Source organism: Aphis gossypii, chromosome 3 (genome assembly GCF_020184175.1).
Source record: "Aphis gossypii isolate Hap1 chromosome 3, ASM2018417v2, whole genome shotgun sequence".
Taxonomy (NCBI): Eukaryota; Metazoa; Arthropoda; class Insecta; order Hemiptera; family Aphididae; genus Aphis; species Aphis gossypii.
Window position 1 is genome coordinate 16922075 of NC_065532.1, and position 18460 is coordinate 16940534.

At 23.9% G+C, this 18460-nt stretch overlaps 1 protein-coding gene across 3 annotated transcripts in view; it reads left to right on the forward strand.

Annotated features, from left to right (window-relative positions):
* The first annotated feature begins 4353 nt into the window (after positions 1 to 4353).
* Positions 4354 to 18460, forward strand: part of LOC114126408 (pyrokinin-1 receptor-like) — a 54904-nt gene continuing 40797 nt past the window's right edge. For 2 of the 3 annotated variants that reach the window (XM_050203457.1, XM_050203459.1), the window contains exon 1: positions 4354 to 4514. The gene's annotated coding sequence lies outside the window, so the exon portion shown is untranslated. The remainder of the gene's footprint in view (positions 4515 to 18460) is intronic. The other variant, XM_050203458.1, reaches the window with a different exon arrangement.

The window sequence follows — 18460 nt, forward strand, 5'->3', positions numbered from 1 at the left end:
AAGTTGATGTTCAATACGTCTAGATAAATAACAAAACGATAAATGTTATGATAAATTATGTTTCCAACCAATATTTTTTTTATGATTCAAAGGTATAAATCGATTGAATAAAAAAAAAAACAAAATATTTCTATTTCGAAATGGTGTTTTGTAAAATATAGATACTGTGTTTTAGTAAAACAAAGGTCTGTTGGAAAATAATTTTAAAATTGTATTGAAATTAGTGGTCCGTTATCCGAATTTATCAAATTATATTTTGATATATTACAGTTAACATTTTATCATGAATAATAAACCTTACATAAAGTTTGTATGTTTTATAGTTTTTGAGAAATACCTAGCAATCAGTAAGTAAGTCTCCGTATATTTGGCTATTAAATATTTAAATAGATAGAACAATATTAAATTCATTATAATTACTTATTAATTTCATTTTTCAATTTCCCATTATATTTATTTTTTAATATTTTCCTTTTTCTCGAATAAATTCAGATATAATATTATTATAAATAAATGTGAAATGAGAGAAACGTTGAAACGTATTTTATCTCAATAGCTCGTAACAGCTACCTATCGTACTTTAAGAGTATGTGTAAATATTTCAATTAGAAACCAAATTAATTATCTAAAGGTCAGACGAGTATTAAATAATATCAGAAACAATTATAAAAAAATGGCAATTATATTATTTTAGCTTTTAACTTATTATAGTACAGTTAAGGTCTGTAGAAACATAATAAAATATCTACTAAATAGTTTTATCCTAATTAATTTAATCAAAGTAAACTGATTTCTAAGTACATTAATATGTTTTACATGAAAAGTTACACGAAGAATAAATTAACTTAATTCTTAGTTATTTAGTTAATATCAAATTACTTAAATTAGTGTCTACGTTGTTATGTCGTGATGACTTAAGTTTTAGTTAAAGACGTGGAAAAACTTATTATACAGTTGTTCGTAGATCTAAACCTCTGTTAAATGTTGATTTACTTCCCGGATGAACGACCACCTGCTATTTTTATTAGCAACCTTTCGCATTTACATCATCAATAAGTTAACCTTGCTAGAAATACGTAAATAGCATTTTGTTATATGAAATCAATAGCAAATGTTTAATTGAAAATTATCTAAAATAGCTATGAAAAATAAAATACATTGTTAAATTATGTAATATTGTGATTACGTTTATGTTGATTGGTCATGGTTATAAACTACATTTAAATATAATTTAAGTTAAAATAATTATAGGTATACGGGTAATACTTTGTTTGTATCATGTATAACACAATATTACTATATATGCAGTAATTCCGTGATGAGAATAATTGTATTAGGAAACCATAAATTAGATATTATAAATTATAATATAGGTATTTAACTGGATTAAAGTAAAGTAATTAATAATATAATAGCAATCGATAAGCGTTCACAAATTACTCAAAAAAATAAAAATAAAAATATTTTTCTGTATTTAAATTGAATTAAAGGTAGTAAGTAATAACAAATTATTAAAAGAACACTTAATAACTCAATAATTACTATAATATAATAAATATTATCTGTTAGGGTTTAAAACTAATATCCATCGCCTTCAATCAAATAATATATGTTTATAAGTAATAAAACATTAAGGCATACAGAATCACACAAGTGTTTTAACCATAGTTATAATAGAAATTAATATATAGAACATTTTAATAATAATTTTACATTTTTAAAATAGTTTTCGAAATAGCACACACCATCAAAATATTCATTATCATAAGTAGGTTAAGTAGGTATTCATGGTGTAACCCTTGTATATTTTGTATAGCATTATTCATTTTATTAAAAAATAAAAAACATTTTTATCTAATATATAATATAAAAAAATTAAAAAATACAATAATTTAGTAATTATTATTATTTGAATTGAATATTTGTACATTAAATTCTTACAATCACTAAATTGAACATCTGGAGTATAAATTATATTAGATAGCTATAATAGCTGCTATATAGTAAATACCTTATATTTATAATCGTATAAACTTGATAATTTATTGATCAATAATAACGTAATACATTTACGATGGATATTAAATTATATTTATGAGAGAATTCGAATTTAAATATTTCACGAATATTAGCAATTTTTAAGAATTTAGTTTTTAGGTTTTAATCTGTAATATATTGCTATTTTAAAATATAAGCCATAAAGATACCATGTATGATAAAAATATTTATATTACATAATATATTGAAATTTTAATTTAAAGAACATAAGGCTTTTATATTATGTATTTTTTAGTATAAGTTCTCGATTCGATATTAAAACACACACATGTAAATACTCGTATCCATTTCATTTCACATCGTTAATCGTTTATTTTAACATCAAAAGGACTATAATTTAAATAATATTGGTAAAAGTAAATTTGTAAAAATAAACAAAACTAAATGTGTGTTTATTTTACAAGCTCTATCAACGAAATTATTTCTTATTTTAATATATCATATTGTTGAGATACATTTAAACAAACTATTTTCAAAGCCGAATTTAATTAAAAATCGAAATGTATAGGTAATTAAATTTAGATGATACTGTATTAATTGTGTTCAGTTTCCATTGAATAGGTGCCTATACTCTGCGTGTAGTTATGATTAATAACGCGTAAGTAAAGGTTTAATACCGATATAGCTGAAAGAGAAGTCGAATTTCACGCTAGAGTTCAACTCTGGTTTTTATCTTGTCAACATCATATATTATTCGATAATAAACACTATTAACAATACAATATACACAGTCATTAAAATCGTTTGATGTAAAATAATCGCTGAAAATATTGTGCTATTAATAGTGTATTTCAAGCACAATAATAATATATTATAAGTCCGTGGTGCATTGGTGCCTTAAAGTATTGTTTATGCTTTTCTATTTGTATTCATCATAATATCGTATAAGCTGTCGGAAATGCTTTGTGCGTATCAAGCTGTTATGCGCGTTAAACTTTCCTTTACACAAGATCAAACACGTATAGACAGCATAAAATCGTCATTTAGTACTTAACACACTGGTACGATTTACTTTGATTCTAATTGAGTAAACATAGATAATTGTGGCAAACGTCTATGTATTACACATCAACAATGACATAGCAAACCACCGGTTTAATTACTATTTACACCGCAACGTGGAACGTCGGTTATTATTCGAACTTAGGTGTTTGTCAGCTAATACGTATAAAGATAATGTATGAAAAAAAATACCTCAATTTTTTTTTCGGTGAAATTTCGTTTTTAATTTCTGCGAAGAGTAGGCATATAAAAGGGTTTCAAGCGTCAATACAGTAAAATATTATTTTAAAAGTACGGTCATCAATTTTGTTATATATTGAGGTAAACTCGCATAAAGTATACATACCGAAACAATTTATGAATGATCGTAATCCAAAAAATGTAATATCATGTTGAAATATTTATAGAATTTAAATCGAACAACAGACAAGCACGTCGCGTTCCTAACTAAAATCATTACATTTGCAAAATATTTTTATTAGGGTAATTTTAAATTCGAGAGTAAATCAGAAAAATAATCATAAAATTAATTTTATTATTCATATTATTATTATAAGACTAGTTATAATATTTTAAATGTTGTTTCTACTCGTTTGATTCGGATTAATGTGTTCTTATATATTTTTGTAAGACACCGTGTCATTTAATATTATGTACATGGTCTGACTTGATATCGTATAAAGTTATGATTTCACAATTTCAATAATCATATTATATATGATTTTCAATTTATATATTTATGAATAAATATTGTAACTCAAGATTAAATTACTGTCTTTTATAAATTAAAGATAAATTGATGATATAATTGAAAAAAAAAATTAACATATTATATATGATGTGGTCGCAGCAGACGTCTACTTCGATATGATAAATCATAAGATTTTTTTGTTTTAGTCTCGATAAAAAAAAAAAAAAACTAAATAAATAAATAAATCGTACAGGTTATTTGATTTCTCTCGCAAACTTTCGAACACAGACATATCGCTCGTCACAATATTATTATAATAATATTGTACCTAAAACATATTTCACCGCAAATAATGTCCATATATTTTACTTCCCCTATATAACCTTGTCTACATAGTGGTCCACCGGTCAAGGTCGATCCGGAATATTATTCAAAACATAATATTATATTATTATTATTATTATCGAATACACTCCGCGGACCGCGGTAACAACTCCAACCACGTATCGTAATATATAATGACGATGGGTTTTTAACTGTCTCCTCCTACCCGTCCGATTCACACACGTGGTCTTCGGCGTCAGCAGCGGCTACTATGGTCACCGGCCGCTGGTGCTGCAGTTGAGCTTGAGCGCAGCCGTTCGTGTCTTTCGTATACAGTATGATTCGCACGCGAGAGTCGTACGGACTGTCGTTCGGTTGTCGTAAGTCTAGCCGACGTGGTCTCTCATCGTTTCTCCACTTCAATGAATATACTTTAGCCGTAAGTACCTACTATATTATCCTATATACAAACGGTGTTAAATTATATCATATTGTCTGATAGGAATTAATCATTTTTTAACATTAAAAAAAAAACGATTTATTAACTTTTTTGAATTGTTCTCCGAACGGCTATAATAAACACTGCTTGTTTATGTCAGTCAGCAAATAAAATATATCTCCATTCTGCGTACAGTAATACTATGTGTATTAGTTTAATTTTAAACGTTTGAACTAATAAAATATGTTAATAACAATTTTTAAGATTTTAAATAAATTTATTTTGGTATATCATACTAACGTAATATTATGCATTTTATACTATCTACCTACTATTTCCTACTTAGAAACGATTATTGCCAATTAGGGTTTCCCGCAAATACAGGTTATGAGGAAAGTGTAATATTAAATTAGAAATACACAGGATTGGAAAAAAGCAGTTTTTTGTTTTTGTTTTAATTTTTTTTTTTTTTTTTTGTTATGTTTTAAACAATTTATAAAAAATATTTTTTTAATTTATTACGATGGTTTGCTTCAAATGTATAGATAAATAAGTTATAAAATAACATAGTTTTTATATTATAATCTACGCCATGATTGTATAATCCGTAATCTACAAACGAAATGTATATTTCAAAGAATAAAATATGATAAAATTTTATGGTTTTTTTTTTTTTATTCGTTTATTTAAAAACTATTTTAAACAAAACTTCTTGTCTAAAATACATCCTAACCATGAATATATATATAATAATTATCGAATCAGATCTAAAATAAAACTGAAAACTATGCAATAATAATAATTATTATTTTTTAACATAGCTTATAAAAGTTTCATCTGGAAAAAAATTTTGGGTCCGCGGTACAATTAAAAATTTAAATGCAAATCAAGTTAACTTTTTCTCGGACTGAGATAGTTTAAAAAAAACTGTATCACTAAAATATTGACAAGACAAAGATTCATTTCAATGAAAAAAATAATCTACGTTGAATGATCATAATTGAATTTCATATCTATGCTGACACTTTAACGTTTACATTTTTTTTTTCATCTTTATTTACATTTAATCATATACATTTTGGTTTTATAATTATATTTTTATATTTTCAAATTATTTACCTTTGTCGATTATTTTGTTGAATTCAATTCTTAATCTGATGATGTGTGTTTGATATCTGTAAAATATATTTCTTTGAAACTCTTTTATCTATTTTATTTTTAAATTATACTACAGAGTACACTGTTTATATTTTCATCATTTTTAGAGAGCTTATTTATTCATTATCTACATAGTAGTATGTGTACTTAGTGTTTAAAACGGTTAAGTTTGATTTTAAAATGGATACAACCTTTTTTTCCAAATGATTGAACACCAATTTTCAATAATAAAAAATACTATATATAATATAATATATATTGTGTACATTTTAATTTATTTCAAATAAAAACACAATCCATACAATAAGAAATTCCTTTGAAATATTAATTTACTAGAGTGCTTAAAACACCGACTAAAATACCTAGAATTCATTTTGTTGTTATAATATTATATCCACATTTTGATTTAAATATATTTTAATTAATTGACACAACAAAATATGCAATTCTACAGACTTTAATATGATTGTTTAAATTAAATAATTTATGTTATATAACGTTATAAGTTTGAGTATAACGTACATTTGTTAAATCGACTTAAATATTATATTTGTTATAAATTATTTTTTTTTTAGTGGTATATCTTATGACTTATACCTTATACCTATATGCTAAATTCGTTTATTTAACTACATAATAAATTGTCTACCGTCTACAGATTTTTAAAATATTGAAAAACAAAATGTTTGTCAACTTAACTTAGAATAATTTTTTTTAAATGTATGAAATTCGGATTTTTGTGTTTAATGAGTTATATATTGTTCAAAATATTTTTAAGCATATTTTTAATAACTATATCAATACTAATTTAACCTGTAACTAATGGAACTTCCATAAATAAAACATTTTCAATTTATGTAAGCAAATACTAAATTCAAGTGTAAGACATGGTAGTAATTGTTAAGAGCTAAAAAAAAGTTATGTATATTATATAACTTATGAACAATCTTGGAGTCTCGAGAAGTATATTGATATAACTTTTCTTGAAAACGGTTAAACAGTCCAGTAGTTTTGCAGTTTAAAGAGCACAAACAATCAAATAATAGAATATTAATTTATATATATATATAATATTTCCAAACATTATGTACTTATCACATAATTTTTCATTTGTTTTGTACTAAGTATTTTTTTTAGATATATAAGTGAAGTTAAAAAAACTTGAAATGTAATGCAATCTTATAACATCAGCAAAATACCGAAAAATTTATCATCACAATTTTTTAATAGGTATTCGAAGTTCAAATTTTGACAAAATTAAATAATACACCTTATTCAAAAGAAAAACAACTTTTTAGTATGAACTTAAGATTTTAGTTATTTTGTTTAAATTCAAAAAATATTAATTGTAACAGTCTCTTATGAAACTTTTAATATTATACGCGCAAGGATATTTAATAATTTCTATACACAAAGACATTTTCAAAACCATTTTACGGTTTGTTGATCATGACAATGTAGTTACCTCGAAATATACTACACCTACAGCAGAGCAAGATTTTCGTTTTATAAATTAAATATTTTTTGTATTGAAATGCAGAATAATAATACAGCTCTATCCGTCTATGCTACTATCCTATAGACGACAAACTTTAGAAGTGTGAGAAAGAATGATAAAGTAATAAATTCCTATCCGTAAAACTTTTTTATTTTTACTTAAGTTCTAAAAATACCGTTGAATTATTCTAAGAGACTAGAACTGTGAATTGTTAATTTTTCGAATAGTTTTGCTGCCTTTTATAAAATATGAAATAAAATATATACGAATTAGTATTTGAACCGTAAGCAATATTTTTTTTAGTTTAATATTTGACAATAAAATATTTGTAGTTATAATATAGTACTATAATTCAGTGTACACTGTAGACGTAGATAGGATTTTTTTCAGAGATGTATTTTTGATTGATATATTTATTTTTATTATATGGGGTCATTTTAAACTTTTCATTGTAGTCATAAATATTTATATTAATAATATCAAATATTATGAAAACATATTTTATATAAATCTGAATCTATTAGTACATAATATTTTTCATAAATACTTGTTAAGGGCGAGTGGCAAAAGGAGCATTGTTATTCCAACGAAAAATATTTATAGAGATAGCAGTTTATTTAAAGTGAAACTAAACAAAAATGTTATAGTATTAATCATTTTTAAAAAAAGCATATTAATTATTAAAAATGATATGCATCATAGTACATAATATTATATATTTTCAGTATTGGGAATTATATTGTGATGTTAACATTATTATTATTGTTTCCGAGATGGTAGCAATAATATCATGTTTATTGTATCAAGTCAATATCAGTGACGTATTTAAGATTTTTTTGTGCGAGGATCTGATAGTTTTCTTAACATATTAATAAAGATTAATTTATTCAGATTAATAAATAGAAAATTGTTTATCCTGAAAACCATTTTTGAACAACTTTGAAAAAGATAGTTCGTCCCACCTCAGTGATAAATGATAATGTATTTATTACTTACACCCAACACCAACTATACATTATAGAGATGAATTTCCAATTTTTTTTTAGTGGAACTATTTAAGGTGTGTAAAATTAAGTAGTGCTATTTCGGCAAATAGCATTGGAAAACCATTTATTTTGAATAGAAAACATATATTAAAAAGCAGCATTTTAAAATTTACATTCAGATATATTTATTGACACGGCACTGTATGTAATTATTGTTACATCACTAACCTAACCACATTAATGAAAGACAGTAGGTGATTAAAATAAAAATGATAGCCTGCATTTTTTTATTTTTTGGTCATTTTTAATAATTAAAACTTTTTACGCTAATTTTTCGAATTTCTTATTTAATTTTTTTCTTTTCGTTAAAACTTGATACATTTTTTTTTTGTAATTTATTTAACTTTGAAACTGTTATAAGATTTTAATGCATTTTAAAAATTTTAGTGCATTAAATCACAGCCTCATTTAAAATAAATTAAATTATTTCTACGAAATGCGTTAACTATACGTAAAAATATCTATACTATTGATATGCACTAACTGCGTATAATGTTGATTTCATAATATCTGTTGTATATCATACACAGTTATTCAGATTTACGTCTATTGTATCACTGAAAAACATAGTCAATTATATATTTGAGTTAAATAAGACTGTACATACAGTTTAAGTGTTTTAAATAAAATCACTTTTCTTTCCTGAAAAGTATTATGTTTTTAGAAAAAAATTTTCTATGCATAATTTGTATAAAACAGTTGTATTTCTTTGATAATATTTGTTTTAATGTTTTTACTTTGTTGAATAATATAGTTTACTCACCAGTTACTATTTAATAGCATTACTGTATGCATTTCAAGTAAATATTTATTATACGATAATGCTGTTTCTAGGAATCACGACTATTGCCATAACTTCCGATCAAATGAAAATTGACATAGGATACATTTTGCGACTGGAATTTTATGATATATTATTAATAAATTATTTATATTTTTATACGTTTCAAAAAACCTATTTAACTTTGTGATATTTTATAACATTTCTAAATTGTTCATATAAAAAAAAAAAAAAAAAAACATATTACGTACCTAGTATTATTACTTAATATTATAACTCTTCTTATTGTGAATATACATTTTGAGTTACTTTTTTATAGTTATTATTAAAAAACAAATAATAATAATAATAATAAAACTTAAATGTGTATGCCTAATTTTATCTCATTTAAACATTTAGTTAGTTGAATTTATTTTTTCTAATTTAAATATAATAATAACAAAATATAAAATATGACATTTTACCGTGTTTGCAGATAATACCTATACAATATATTATATAAAAATAAGAAAGTTAACTATCCAAACATTATTTTAGTTATTATAATATATATATATAGTCATCCGTACAGTGCAGAGGTCTGATTTTATAAATACGTGATATAATCAATATTAATTTTGAATGCTAAAAGACTAATACAAAATATAAAACATTAATAACAAAATAAATCTTATAAATCATAATCAATATATTTAAAACAAAATGATTTATTGGCAGTAAAATAATTATTTTTATTTTTTTCAATTATTTAGTGTATTTATTAAAGAAATCAAAATATTACTACTTTTAACCATAATTTTTAAAAATTTAATATTGAATAATATAAGCATTTTTGATAACTTCTAAAAGACGGCTTTAAAAAAATAAAAATAAACAACTATATATTATATGACAAATGAATAAATTATATGTTTCATGTGAATCAAAAATAAATACGTTACACGTAATTTTACCATTACATTTACACGTTTTAAATTTTTTTGTGGATATTCATAAGCCATATTATAATCAATGGTTTTAGAGATTAAACTAATTCTTTGAGTTTGTAAATCATTGAGATATATCATAATATAGCATCAGCTTAAATGTTGTGTACCTATTTACTTTTTATTTTTTTTTATGCTTTACTTGCGTAACGTAACGTATGAGATAAAACATTTGGTGTATTTTGTTTTCATTAGAGAACTTTTTGGCAAAGTGTTATGAAAAATGAATGAAATGAAAATATTAAATTTATAATAATTTTACAATATATTTATTACAAAAATATCAATATGACTCATTGTAGTCTTTATACTCTAGCGATAAGCAATAGCCACTGAAAATAATAAAATTCAATTTTGATCACTACCTATAATTAGTAATTAATATAATTAAATATTTTTGAAATTAACCCCTTGTATTGAAAATGAATTTAACTCAGATTTTTCAAATTAAAAATAAAGTAAATAAATTATTAAATAAGCCATTAAAATATTTCAACTAATCCATATGATCAATATAAGTTTTGTATATTCTTGAATAATTAAGACATAGTAATAATTGGATTATAATAATTACATTTACTTCATTCGCGTGGTAGTTTTTTCTTCATTTTAAATGTATGAATTTAAGTATGTAAAGCAATGTAAAGTAATAGAATTATGTTATTACTTCACATAATAGAAATATATATAAGTATAAGACAAATTATATTATGCAACGAGAAGTTAATGTAATAAATCTAGTAAATACATATTATATTATGTTCGCGAGTGTCATTAATTTCATATCGCTGTAGGCTGTTATCAAATAAAAATACTAAAATTAATTATTTCGCATAGATACAATATTTTTTGCGACTTGTTACGTCTATTAATCGTAATGGTATTATTTATGTGTTCACCTCGTGGATTTTATTCATCAAATATTTTTTTTCTAATTTATTTTTAGCGTAATATTATTAAGTATGTTTCTATAGATAACTGACGAACCAATAGTGATTACACTGTCTGTTATACCTACTACAGTCAATAAATAACAGTATTATAAATTAAAATACTTATACCTCCTCAAGGATTTATTGTTATTAAACGAATTCGACAAATTAATTTAACTTTTGTCATCGATTAAAACCACTCTACGAGGTGGTGAGAGGACCTATTTTTTATAACTCTATTTAATATAATAATATATACCTAAGTATTAAAGTTAAAAAAATATATACTACATCAAGATCATAAATCTGCCAACTTTTGATTATCTTTTACTAATAAATTACGGTATTTTTTAAGCAACTACCTGTAAATAATTACTTTGAGCGCGAGTTGTATTAGCTCAAGATGTATGTGCAACAGTAACATAACTTCAATGGTAATGATGCGAATTTTTAAATCTTGTATACAACGATTTCGAGGTTTGCGACGACAACTCACGGTCGTCTAGATGTAACATAATAAACCGATTTTATGCGGTTATTAAAATAAATACTCTATAAAAAAAAAAAATCATCTCTGAAATCGCACTTAAATAATTAAACATTGTAAAAAGGAAATATAAATTTAAATTTAAATTTTTTCATTGGACTTAATAATTCTTAATAAAATAAAAAACAACTTCCATAGGATACTAAGAGTTCAAACTGGTAAAGTACCTACTTAATCACAGTGACCCATTTTGGTTTGTAATTAAACAGAATGAGCAGTGAGCAGTGTATAGAAACAAATCGTAGTAGGTACTATCATGAATGGCAAAGTTTACTTACGAATGTACACTTATTGTAGAAAATATAACCACAACGATCAATATGTGCAAACTTAAAATAAATTAAATGAAATCATAAAACAATATTTTATAATATAGTCGGTAATACATATATACAAATACGGAAACACAAAATTAGTTTAGTATATTTGTGTAATAATTTTGTACGCAATGAGGTATTCTGAAACAAAAAAAAAAAACCTCGGTTCCTTAAGAAAATGCAATTTTTTTTATATGTTACTTACACTGAAATACTGAATTATTCATAATATGATGAAATTATGAATTAAATTTAAAATAACAACCGTACAGCTACCGCGCGTACTGACTCAGATTCAAACTCGTCCTTTAGTTTGGTTTGTTAACAACTTGCACGTTACCTACTAAATTAAATAACCACATGAAAGAGTCGACTCGAGAATATCAGGAATAATATTATGTTTCCGTGTCGTTTGTCACTGTGTATTCGTATAACATGTAATAACATAATATATTAAGGTACACTAATTTCAGTGTTTAGCAATTCGTTATTATTTTTATTGTCCTCGTTCCGACAGATTTCACGCGCACGAGATAGCGATAAAAGAAAATACATAAAAACCGTTTTAACTTTATTGTTATTTTTACAAAATAACCATTTATATAAGATCGCCGAAACACGTGGAATGTAGGTACTATGATACTTAGACTGTCGGTTTATATTTTGTTAAACGAATAGAAGAAAGTTTAAAAATGTCGACTTTAGATTGCATTTGTCTTATTTAGCTTCATACTATTATTATTTCGTGACGTGTAGATCAACTGAGTTAATTTACATTGTAATGTAGAAAAAATGTTAAAACAATTACTATAGAAATACATTTCTTGCACATAATTCGATGATGTATAATAACAACCCTTTTATTAAAATTATGATATCAACTAGTTGTCACCAAACCAATATAGGGTCCGCGGGTCACAACGTGTCGGCTTATTATCTTAATCATCGGTTTGTTATGTTCAAATTGCTTGCTTTAAAAAATAATTTAAATATATTTTTTAAGACAAATAATAAAATATAGTTCTATGTATTATACTACAATAATATTGTATTGTACGAAGCGCAAAACTTTCACAATGACAATCAGACGACGATGTGCCTATAAAGTAAAAAACAAGACATCACGCAGTAAACCGGCTAGGGTTAGGTTCTGTAGGCCATGAAATCAATCAAACAACTATTTTTATTTCTAATATATGTATTTTCATTGAATAACAATAATTATATTATTTTCTTTGAGAGTATTGAACACATCTATGGAACATATAATTGTTTTGTTTGTATGAATGAACTCAATGATACTCTAAGGATATTACATTATGTAATACAAAAACATGATAGAATATACTAAACTGTTAAAGACTCATCTAAATTTTTTTTTATATAACATTTTAGTTATACAACATTGAGAATGTTATTTTTTCCCGAATGTGTTATATTTGGGGTTAGTTTACCAAAACGTTATCTGCATTACGTTTCCATAGAAAAAAATATTTTTCTACGATCATGTATTTATTTCGAACTATGGATTTCATTAGTATTTTGGTTTGAAAATAATAAGTGTGTAGGTTTATATTATATATTTTAAATTTTAAAGCAATAAAATAAGTATGATATTTTACAACATGCGTATTTTAATTTTCAAATGAATATTGAGGGGGCTAGAATAAATTATAAATGCCTCCTTCTCATAACCACCTAATTTCCAATGATAACACAATAATTTAAACCATTAATAAATGAAGAACATATTATTATACACATGCGAAACAAAACATTGTCCGTGACCCAACTACGAGATACCGATCAAAAATTAAAACATGTTTATTGTTAGAACATAAGTTCTATTATATTGTTGTTTGTACGTACATTTGCTACATTTTATTGGATATTAAAATTTAATTATCTTATAATAAATTTAACTTTATCTTAAATGTCTATCAAAGTTATATTTCATTATTATGTATCTACTAATAAATAAATAGTATTTAATTGGTTCTATTTAAATATTCTAATACCTATACTCATTAACATTATAACTTGATGGTTAGAGTGGACTTTTTTTCTCCGGTATTAAATATAAAAACTTTTTTTTTCAACTGAAAGCTCCACTTATAAATTATTTATTATTTAGTGGATAATTTTTTAAAAAATGTTTTGATATTTCAAAATTAAAATTCGTATAAGTGATATTTGATTTATTTAAATTTGTATACTGAAGATAACAGTTTCACGATAATGTAATTAAAAATATGAAAGTTATGATGACTTAAACATTTCGAAAAGTATAATCTATTAAAATTTATAATTTTTAAAATTAATCCAATTCATAATTTTTATTTATAGTATTTATAACTATTTTATATTTGATAATTTATAGTAGAAAAAAAATTATTTTTGAAAAACAGAAGTTTGTATTGCCACAAAGCAATCTTTACGTAGATATAGGTAGGTAGTACAAAAACTTTTAAGAATTAGTGATACCTACATTTTTTTTTTTTTTTGTCAATTTATTGAGAAGCTTTATGCAACTCTAATGTACTTATAAGTGTGTCGTCCATGACATACATAGTAGCTTAACTTCATATTATCTACAAAAATAAATAAAATGCTTAATAAATATAATATTCATATTTCCATAAAATTTTTATCTGTTATAATTATTACAATGAATCTTAGAATTCAAGCTGATGTCTTATTTTATATAAACAATCTAAATCGCCATTGTTTTAAAAGTTTCCACGGAATTTTTTTTTTAATTTTGTTTTCGATCAAGTTTTCTTTATAATAATATAAAATAATCATATTATATTACATGTATATGCTTTAGATATCTATATAGTTTTTTTTTTACTGTCATCACAACAACAACCTACATCAAAACCACTTTCGCTTTAACCTATTATCTTATTAGTTATTAGATACCCTTGATGCATCAACAAATTGGATAATATTAATATATAATTAACTAAAACTGTTCTTATTTTATGCTATGTTCAATTTTATAAATAAAAATACCCCTTCATTTTAAATTAAAACACAAAATCTTGTTTAATCGTAACACAGTAAATTACTTTTCAAACTATTTGAAAAAAAAAGAAAATTAATAAATTTCACACAAAGTACTTAGGTACCTACACATTTTTCTAATAAATATAATAAACTATATTTTTATAATACTTCAGGTAGGTACACAATACAAAATAATAGTTAGGGTAGGTGGTAGAGTATTCAACTCACTGAAATGTTAAGTACCTATAATAAAATATATTTTTTAATTCTTAACACCATGTAAAATAAAAAAAATATTCATTTTATTATAGATTATTAAATAATAAAAATAGATTTGACTTTGTGTAGCTACTCATAAAGTTATAAACTACGGGTAAATTACATTTTTTTGAAATATTTTTCACATTTTTAGTTAAGTTGAACAATGCGACGATGTATTATACTAGCTACGGTTAAATGGGCGCACACTAGTTGCCTTCCGAAGTAAAAAATGTCCCTAATTTTATATGAACTATATATACGAGTTGGCTCCCGGTGTACCCTAAATTTGATCATAAACGAAAAGGGTCTAGTACTAGTTTTCTTTCATTAGTTAGGTAATAAATATATAAGCAGTTCCAAACATTTTCAAACATCATGTATCGAAATAAATTTGTAATTTCAAAGTCGTAATTTTTGATTTTTGTTATATTTGATACGATTATATTATATTTAGTAGATACATATATACCAGAAGATTCAATTTTTCCACCTCATATATGAGCAGAAAAAATTTTCAGCAATCATCGCTCAACCAATACATGTGAAATGCGAATCCTTCCATAACAAATTTAATAGCTATTTTGAGTCTTCACATCCTAATATATACAAATTTATCGAAGTCTTAAAATTAATTCAGACTGAGACTGTAATTTTAATACAAAGTTCTACATGAACTACATTACTACATGAACTATTACAAATTAGAAACAAAATAATTTTCTAAAAAATACAAGCCTAAGCAATGTTATAAATAATTTTTTTTAGGTATACACATGTTATTGTATTATTATTATCATACATTTATTTTATTGACTAATTATAGGTACTACTTCCTATATTGTTTGACTTATTAATTTATTATTTTTATGGTTGAGTATTTTTTTTATAAATGTCGTATCCCAGACAGAAAATATTATTATTGTTTTTAACCAAGTCTGATATTCTTAATAATGAATAAACATTACTTATTTATGAAGAACTGTTTAGAGAAGTATATGAACCACTACTTAACTTAATCCTATATGGGAGACAACTAGTGTGAAAATTCTTGGGAGGCAACTCGTATATAATTATGAACTGCCTGGTCATCGGAGGCAACTAGTGTAAATTAACCTTTTTATTTACGATAAGGACGGGAGGCAATTCGCATATTTTGGGAGGCAACTAGTAAGTGCCAGGTTAAATATCACCATCAATAATTAAAATGACCTGTTCAGTAGGCAGCTATTATTTTTTCAACTTAAATGTATGAATGCAATAACAATTTATCCAGCTATAATTTTATTATGAGTCAATTAATTAATGATTGTATTCTTGTGCTAATTTTCAAGCATATTCATAATATCGTATACATGTGTATAAAGTTACTTATATGGTATTATGTAAATCTATTTTGTAAAATCACACTAAGTATGCACTAGCGTCTAGCTGTTGCAAATGGTTTCATTGGATACAATAAAAATATAACGAGTATAAATCTGTCCTAGTTTATTTGAAGCAGAACTATTGAGTATTTGGAAGCTATATAATTTTGTTGTTTTAATTTACCATCATTGCGGGAGCGTAGAATTGGATAACAACCAAGGTGCAGAACTGACAAGACGAAAAGCGATGGACTGGAAGATTATTATTATGGTATAGATTTAAGTTGGTTTGGCACAGTCTCATATTTGAATTACATAAGCCTATATAGAAAAATAAAAAAATACTTCACATAGTGCGTATGTTAATAACATACGTGAGCGGAAACTTTATAACTTTTAACAAGCTCCACCCCGTCTAAAAATATAGTTCAACAATACTAAAAGGTTGTAAGCTATGTGTTCGATGACACAAGAATTTGACAAAGTAAAAATCAATCAGTTGAAAGTTTTTAGCATTATGTGCTCAAATTACTTTTTTTTTTTTTATTAAATCGCTTTAATATATTGCACGTTAAAATACAAAAGCATTCTAATACCAAAAAGGGGTTATTTCTTTTTGTTTTGAAATTGTGTCTACTTGTTTCTTGGCTTTGATTCTTTGAACTATAAAAATTTTTAAACTTATTTTCTGGGTCGTGAATCGTTATCGCTATTGTGTCTGGAATTAAAAATAACATCTACAACATTGATAATATTCGATTCACGTATTGTGTAAGTACACAAATAACCTTTGCCGTCAAAACAAAAGTTCTTCATCATCGCAGACTTAAGCGTAATATTATACTAAGGTTTAATTTTTATTCAATTAACACAAACAATGAAATTATGTATGAATAAATAACAAATTATTACGATTTATTGTAAACTAATTTTTAGTTTTAAGACATTTGACATTATTTACTTAATACTTTATAAACACTTAATAAATTAAATGTTAATTTAATTTAATAATTTTAAATTCACTTGTAAAAATAATTATTATAATATGTTAATAGTTACATTCATAAAATGTTCATTAATGTAGAAATGTTATGTTTATATAATTAACAATATTATTATTATTTTGAATAATAATAGTTCCCAATAATATATTTTGTGACGTTCCAATATATTATATCAACAATTATTTTAAAATTAAATTATGTTATTATAATTATAATAAAGTTATTCAAAGTTAATTTAAAATTTAATTTTGCTTCTTAAATTTTATTCGAAAATCATGGTAGTCACGAATAAGTAGTTTTTCTTATAATATATTGTACAAAAAAATATTCAACTTTTTTTTTCTCTTGATATATTGTTGGAATTTTTTACAATAGTGTTGATGGGCTGATAATTATTAAAAAATATAAAATTATTTGACTAGAAAACGATTTATCTTCAAAGCTTTAAATTGAAAAGGAAAAATATAGGTACTAGGTAAATACTTAAAATATATATTAAAAAAGAAAATATATATTGTTGATCAAAAGTGCTTTTTTAAAAAATAGAAAAAAAAATCTTTTCCTGTAACATGCTCAATAACGTGAAATATTAAATTTATCGTTGTCAACTGTTTAATAAAACAATAAATACAATACACAATAAAAAAAATTCAACGCAATTCAAGAATGTTTTTAACTTAAAATTTATTTTTCATTGAAAGTTTTTATTTTTGTATTTTTTTTTTTTTACCGGCATATGGAAATTTTAAATCCACGATCATAAAACAAAAAGTTATAATATGATAATAACTACTAGGAATTTTATTTTGTGCTTGGACAGTATTGTTTATATATCTACTTATGTTTAACTGAAATCATTGTTTTGTATTTATTTTTGTAAATTTCTTAAATAAATACATTTATACATTTGCACTATTATTTTAAGTTTATTCATTCGTCTAGATCGATTGTTTTTTTATATTATTTACAACATCAGGGTAAAGTTATTTATTTCAGAACTACCTATAGTATATTATAAAACATTATTTTACAATCTATAT